This window comes from Alexandromys fortis, unplaced genomic scaffold, assembly GCF_014885135.2.
Source record: "Alexandromys fortis isolate MF-2015 unplaced genomic scaffold, M_Fortis_MF-2015_v1.1 scaffold_122, whole genome shotgun sequence".
In the NCBI taxonomy this organism is placed as follows: Eukaryota; Metazoa; Chordata; class Mammalia; order Rodentia; family Cricetidae; genus Alexandromys; species Alexandromys fortis.
The window spans coordinates 1,793,503-1,799,823 of record NW_026068004.1 but is presented as its reverse complement, the minus strand read 5'-3'; positions in this window follow the sequence as shown (position 1 = coordinate 1,799,823).

Below are 6,321 nucleotides of genomic sequence, written 5' to 3'. Positions count from 1 at the left end.
TTTGGTTTTTCGAGACAGGGTTTCTCTGTGGCTTTGGAGCCTGTCCTGGAACTAGCTCTGTAGACCAGGCTGGTCTCGAACTCACAGAGATCCGCCTGCCTCTGCCTCCCGAGTGCTGGGATTAAAGGCATGCGCCACCCCACCATCGCCCGGCTCCATATAATTTTTATAATTATATAAAATTATAAACAAAGCAGGGTGCAGTGGAGGTTCCTGTAATCCTGAAACTTGGGAGGTGGAGGCAGGAGAATAAGGAGTTCAAAGCCAGTCTTAGCCAGGACCCTGTGTCAAAACGAAAATAAATTTAAGAGAAAGAAGAGAGAGAGAAACCTAGCAGGTCGTCTATTGTCACACAAGCCTGAAAGCCTGAATTCATCCGTTAAACCCCATGAAGGTGAAAGGAGAGAACCAACCCTGACCTCCACACGTGTGCTCCAGCACGCGTGTCCACCCACTACCACTGCCTCACTATTACATAAAGGGAAAGGGGCTGGAGAGATGACTCAGCAACTAAGAGCACTAGCTGTTCTTCCAGGAAGCGGGAGTTCAATTCCCAAGCCCCCCATGGTGGCTCACAACCATCTGTAACCCCAGTTCCAGGGGGGATCTGATGCTCTCTTTTGGCCTCTAAGGGCACCAGCCAAACACAGAACCCACAGAGAGACATGCAGGTCAAACACCCATAGACATAAAATAAAATACTAAAAGATAAAACTTAAAAATAAATAAAAATTTAAACCATGAAGCCAATTTTTCATAATTAAAAAAACTTTTATGAATCCAAGGCACTATCAAGAACATGGGAAGAAAATGGGCTGGGCAGGTGGCTCAGTGTAAGGAGCAATCGCTGTTCTTACAGAGGACCCAGGTTCAATCCCCAGCACCTACATGGTAGCTGGCAACCATCTATAACTCTGGTACTAGGGGATCGACCCTCTTCTGACCTCTCTTACGGTGTCAAGTATATATGTGGCGCACACACATACACACACAAGCAAATACTCATACACATAAAATAAAATCAATAAATCTAATTTTATTAAATAAAAATTGAAAAACAAGACAGAAAGACTCATTATGCATTTGAGGAAGGCCTCCAACAAAAACAAAACAACAACAACAACAAAAAAAAAAAAACCAAACCCACATAGCATAGCAAACAATGAAGAATTCAAAGGGAATAGAAAAAACAGATGGAAAGGGAAGATTTTCAAGCTTTGTAATTATTGGGAGAACGGGGAGCTGCAAAAGAGAACATTGAGGGAAGTGTAGCATCATGTTCCACACCTGCGGTTCCAGCATGCAGGAGACTAACCTGGGCTCTAGCACTATAAAGTCAAACCCTGCCTGAAAAACACAACAAAATAAAACGAAAGCAGAAAAGAAGAATTGGGGAGAGAAGAGAAAGAGAGGGAACATTTAGGAAATGAAGAAAAACATTTAAGAAATACAAAACTATAATGGTAAATTAGTAACCCCACAAAAACCCTGAGCTTCATTGTTCATAGCTTGAATCGGGGGAGGAGGTCATGATCTGGTAAGGTATGATCACAGAACCATTATCCAAACGACTGAACTCAACTCTAGCCCTACATCACCTGTCCCAGAGATCAGACTGGTACCAGATGACTCAAAGCACCAATTTTGAATCACATGGTTGATCTCTCTGGCATGAGTCATCTTCACTGTGTAAGGGTCTACCACGCATCACCTTATTAGTACAAACTATCTGGGGGCCACCATGAATAACGAACACACTCTGATACTTGGGGAATTCCAAGACTCACTTCCTGCCTCGCAAGGACAAAGTCTAGTCAAATTCTTTATTACAGTAGACCCACACAAGAGCACATTGTTGAATTCAGAATGCCAGAGTACAACCTCAAAGTGTTCATAAAAAAAAAAAAAAAACAGGTGACATACAAAGGCTTGTAGAACAAATAACGTCTCAGCACACCACTGGGCGCCAGGAAACAAGGAAACAACACCTTTACAATTCTCAGGGGAAATCTAAAATTTTATACCAAGCCAAACTATCCACCAAAATTGAGGCTATGATAAACAGCGTTTCAGAAAGGCTGCATCTCAGAATCTTATTTCCAAGTACACTTTCTCAGGCAGATGTTGGGTGCTGTGCTTCACCAGGGTGAGGAAGTAAATCAAGAAAGAGGAAGAAATGAGTTCTGAATGACAGGCCATCAGCGCAGGGCAGAAGCAGCGGGGATTTCCAGGATCAGAGACAGGGGAAGTTGTAGCCTGAGAGTGGTGAAGCTGGCCAAGAAACCATGAAGTTCAGATTCCAATAGGAAGACGAATGGTTCCCAGACAGTGGTTCCAAGAAAAGAGAAGTGTAACTGACAGATTGATAACCCAGTATGCTGGGCTGAATGAAGTAGTCTTTGTAGCTGGTGTCTGGTGTGAATGGGAGGCAGGTGTTTCAACACCTAGTAAGTCCATAGAAACAAAAGTGAAGCAATTCAATGCTGAAGAAGTGTTTTAAAAGGAGTGCTAAAGTCGGGCTGGTAACACACACACACACACACACACACAGAGAGAGAGAGAGAGAGAGAGAGAGAGAGAGAGAGAGAGAGAGAGAGAGAGAGAGAGCGCTGAGCCAAGTGGGCAAGATAGTTCAGCAGGTAGCAACACTTCCATGCAAACCTGACCACCTGAATTTGATACCCAGGAGTCCACAGAGGAAGAAGTAAACTGACTCCCAAAAGTTGTCCTTTGACCCGCACATTTAGAGGCAGTGGCAAGCATGCCAGTACTCACACACATACCCCTAACTACTTTCTTATTACAGGCAATAATAAAGTTAAATTAAATATAGTCCTAAGGCTTGAAGGCCAACACTCGGAGTTACCTAACTAGCTCTTTTTTTTGTTTTGTTTTTGTTTTGTTTTTCGAGGCAGAGTTTCTCTGTGGTTTTGGAGCCTGTCCTGGAACTAGCTCTTGTAGACCAGGCTGGTCTCCAACTCACAGAGATCCGCCTGCCTCTGCCTCCCAAGTGCTGGGATTAAAGGTGTGCACCACCACCGCCCGGTCCTAGCTCTTTTTTTTTTTTTTAAGTAAACAAATAGTCAATGTCCATGCTATTTTGACTATATGGTTATACTGCAACTAAATGCATAAGTCACCCCTCTCTGTCTCTCTCTCTCTTCCCTTAGGATTGCCATGAGTTCAAAGCCAGTCTGGGCTATGGATTGAGAACCCATCTCAAAGCAAAACAAAAATAAGTAAGTAAATGATAGATAATTCCAGTACTTGGGAGGTTGAGACAGAAGGATTAACACACGTTCCAGGCCAGCTTGGGTTCAATAAGACCCTGTTTCAAAAACAAAACAAAAAAAATCTCACCTAGATAAATAAGTAACATCTTAAAAAATGCAGACCATGCCAGCACATGGGAGTGGAGGCAGGAGGATCAGGCGTTCAAGGCAGTCTTAATTACATAGTGTGTATAAAGAACAGCCTGCACTAGATGAGACTCTGTCTCAAAGCAATAAAAACAGAATATCAGGGCTGGTGAGATGGCTTGGTGGGTAAATGCACCTACTGTCAAACCCAGTGACCAGAGTTTAATTCCCAGAACTCACATGGCGGAAGAAAAGTACTGCCTCCCACAAGTTGTCTTCTGACCTCCACATACCCCCCCTGCCGTGTGTGTGTGTGTGTGTGTGTGTGTGTACATGTATAATGTATATGCATATTTTTAATGAATTAGAACATCAACAACCAAATTGCAGATAATTTGGATGTCTCTAGGGTAGTATTTGTTACCTTGGTGAACGTTCTGGGTCCAGACATTAACTCAGAAACCACAGTTGTTAGTCCTAAAAGCAGCAGCGTCTCCTCGGAACAGACACACATTAACCAGGCTCCTGAGACTGATATTTCAAATCAGATGCCAATTCATTAATTTATAAGGGGAAGTGGGGCTTTGGAACAGCCTGGGCTTCTCTGTTTGTTGCGGAGTGCATTCTCTCCCAGTGGGCGGATTCACAAGGAGAGCAGAACAGCTTTCTGAGAAGTACTGTGTGACCCAGAGCGTAAGTAAGGCTGGGGGATGAATTGTGTGGTTCCAAACTATGATGCCTCCATCTCCCCAGTCTCCGAGGCAGCATTTTCGTAGCCAGAGACATCTTGATAGATGCTGGTGATTACCGTGGCAACCCTCCTTGACCTCTGACTTTCTCTGCTGCTCAAACCCTTTTGTCTAGCACCAATACTTTCCTAGCTACAGTAACACTTTTGGCCTGGGGATATGGCTCAGGAGAAGAGCCTTTGTCCAGCTTACATCAGGCCCTAGGTTCAAGTCCCACCACTGAAGAAGAATCATTTTATTTTTGAGACAGGGTTTCAATATGTTGCCCAAAGCTCAGTGATCCTCCTGTGGTTAGCTTCCCAAGTAGCTAGGCGTGTGCCACTGTCCCCTCATTACATTAATACCGTCAGTCAGGCAATAGTCTAGATTGTCTCCAGCAAGGGAATTGGTACATCGTCGTGTTACAGTTAGAAGTTTGTGTTGGGATTATAGCATAAGTCACCATACCTGGTCCTGTATAGTCAGTTCTAGGCCAGCCTGGGCAACAGAATGAGATTCTGTCTCAATAAATAAATAAATAAACAAACAAACAAAAGAAATAACCAAGTAGGCCCATTTTCCAAGCATACATTCCTAGCCTCCTATGAATTCTATGCAACAAATTCTTCCTGCTTATATTGGTGTCTGTCATCATAACCAAAACCCCTGGCCTCTACTGCAACCACCCCAGACAATATCCCAGACACCAAAATGAAGTCTAGTCTCTCTGCATCAGGACTGCAATCAAACTTGGAGCCTTTTCTGGGCCCCCTTGGTACAACACAGAACAGGGCATAGAGGCCGTCTCAATAAAATCTGTTTGGCTAGGTCACTCAGAAGTCAGTGCACAAATATTGCCAGCCGTCATTCTAGATGCTGGGATTACAAAGCAACTAAGAGCCAATTCCTGCCTTCAAGGATGTCCCAAACACACCTTAGACACAACAAACGGAACACAGAGAGTCACACACACCCCTGCCTTCTCACCCAACTCATGGGTCATCTCACACCTCCTGTTCCCTGCCCCAAAACAAAGGGAAGTGTTTGTACTTTTGGCTTCAGTCTGTGGGGATGGCAACAGCGTGGAGTTTGGACTAGTCAGACAAAAAGGGTGGGAGGAAGAGAAAGATGGCAGACAACCAGACACCAGACCTTGATGCCAGGTGGAAGATTCTAGATGTGTTGGCTGCTATCCTAAGTTCCTTAGACCTAAATCTCAGGCTGTATAGCTTCTTCCTTTCTCTGAAGGTAGCCTGTGTAGGATAACACAAAGGAATTATATCGCCATCATTTTGGCCAGGGCTTCCAGGCAAAACTTCAAGTACCTTGAGCCCACAGCTAGAAGGGCAAAACAGAGGCCAGAATGAAGTTACACCCCCAGGCCCCAATCTCTAGAACAGCTCTTAGCAGAGCTTTGTGTAGAGGATGATTATTGAGAGTCAGGGCAGTGAAGGAGGGGTTAAGTGTCAGTTATGACCTGGAAGGGGCGTCTCACTACCCACCCGAGGCTAAGCTGGTGCTGGTGCTGTTGGTATTCTCACGCGTCCCTTCCCAAGATGCTCTTTTTAGTAAACAAATTCTCCCAGGCGACCCTCTGAAGTTATGGCCATCCCTTCATCTCACACGTAAAACCGAGGCTCAGAGACGTTATGTGCTGCAGGCTTCATAACCTGGAATCTTCCCTTGCTCTTCAGGTTTGAGTCACCGTGCTAAGGAATGGGCTAACGGTTGCTGAAGCAATGGGTTAATTCAAAAACCCGGGTTCAGTGCAAGGGCCGCCAGGTGGCGCGGTGGAGGTGCAGTGTGTCCTCCCCCCCCCCCCAGCCCTACCCCACCTCTATCAGGGGTGGGACGCACCTGAACCCTTTGGGGCGCACCCTGGGAAGTAGGCTAGCAGGGTGGGGCGGGGAGCAGCTCTAGGCCCTGGGTCTGAGTAGGCGGAGAGAGCGGCTTTAGTTAGGTCGCCGGGACCGCAGAAGCCTCTCCGAAGAGTCACGCCTCCACCAGGAGACTGCGGGGCTGCATCAGCTCTTCTGCTCTGCGCTCCCCAGCGTGCAATTTATTAGGGGGGCTTCAAGGGATAGAATAGAAACGACCAGTGCAGCCAGGAGGTGGGGCCAGCCCCACCTGTCGCCAGCGGAGAGAGGGGAGGGGGTGGGGCTTGTCTCCTAGGGACCACCCCCCCTCCTGGTCCCCGAGCCCCGGGCACGCGACGAGATATAAAGCAGTCGGGA